This window comes from Echinops telfairi, unplaced genomic scaffold, assembly GCF_000313985.2.
Source record: "Echinops telfairi isolate 266 unplaced genomic scaffold, ASM31398v2 ScPeMD7_443;HRSCAF=831, whole genome shotgun sequence".
Taxonomy (NCBI): Eukaryota; Metazoa; Chordata; class Mammalia; order Afrosoricida; family Tenrecidae; genus Echinops; species Echinops telfairi.
Window position 1 is genome coordinate 14576597 of NW_022104341.1, and position 1287 is coordinate 14577883.

Here is a 1287-nt window from a genome sequence, read left to right on the forward strand (position 1 = left end):
AGTCTGCAGATTCCCATAGTTTATATCCATCAAATTCTTCCATTTTCAATTATCTCACCTACAAAAGTCAATTGCCTTTGTCTCTTGAACTGCTCCACTGTGGCTCTTCTTTCCAGGGTCTTGAATTATCTCCTCAAAATATAGATTCAATTAGGAAGGTACAAGGATACTACTCTAACTCACATTTTCCCTGATGCACAGTTCTATTTCAATTTCTGTCTCTTGTTTTATATACAGGTTCAAGAACAACAACGACAAACAATTCAGTGTCCTGGAATTATCTATTCTTTGTAGCATTATCCATGGTTTGTTATGGTCCACACAGTCAAATGCCTTGGCAAAACCAATAAAATACAAGTAAATCTCTCTCTGGCATTCCCTGCATTCAGTCAAGATTCATTTGGCATCAGCAATAGTATCCTTTATTTCAAATCTTCTTCTGAGTCCAGCATGACTTTCTGCAGGTTTTCGGTCCATGTTCTTCCGCAAGCAGTTTTCAATTATCTTCAACAATAATGTACTGATGTGTGAAGTCAAAGCTACTGTTCAATAATTTTGTATTCTGTTGGGTCATTATTCTTTGGAACAGACAGAAGTGACTATGCCAAGCAAATAATCCAAGAAGCTTGAGCATATGAATAAGAAAACTGAGACAGGCCGAAGATTTAACATTGCTGGCTGAAAGCTAAGTGGACCTGAAGCACAGACAGCTGAAAATCAAGAGTCTTTGGTATCAATTGCACCTCAACCAAAAGAAAGCAAAAGTCCTCACAAATGGACCAGTAAGGAACATCATTAAAATGGGAGAAAATGTGCCACATATCAAGGATTTAATTTTATTTCGATTTGCAATGAAAGAATGAACAGGTAGGTGCATTGCTGTGATGGGAAACATTTTCTTGTGGCAACTTTCTGATATCTTACTAATGTAGATTTCAACTTTCTTAAATGTTCTTTATAATAAACTGCCATGATCATTTCTGTCCTACAAGATAATGTATTGATATTACCTCTTTGTAATACACACACACCCTAACAAAAAAAACCAACCCAGAACAGCAGTCTTCATAACCTTTCGAGTTGAACTCTATAACTTCAATTTAACTGGCCCCGCAATTCCCTTCAGCAACCATTATTTTTATTGAACCTCTCTGGTGAAGGCACTCGGACAATTCTAAGATGTGTGTGTCTGATCGTGTAAGCAAGTGTCATCTGCAGATATTCACTGATTGTAGAGACACATTTAAACACAGTTAATTTAGACTAAGTCCATGCAGGTCTGAACTG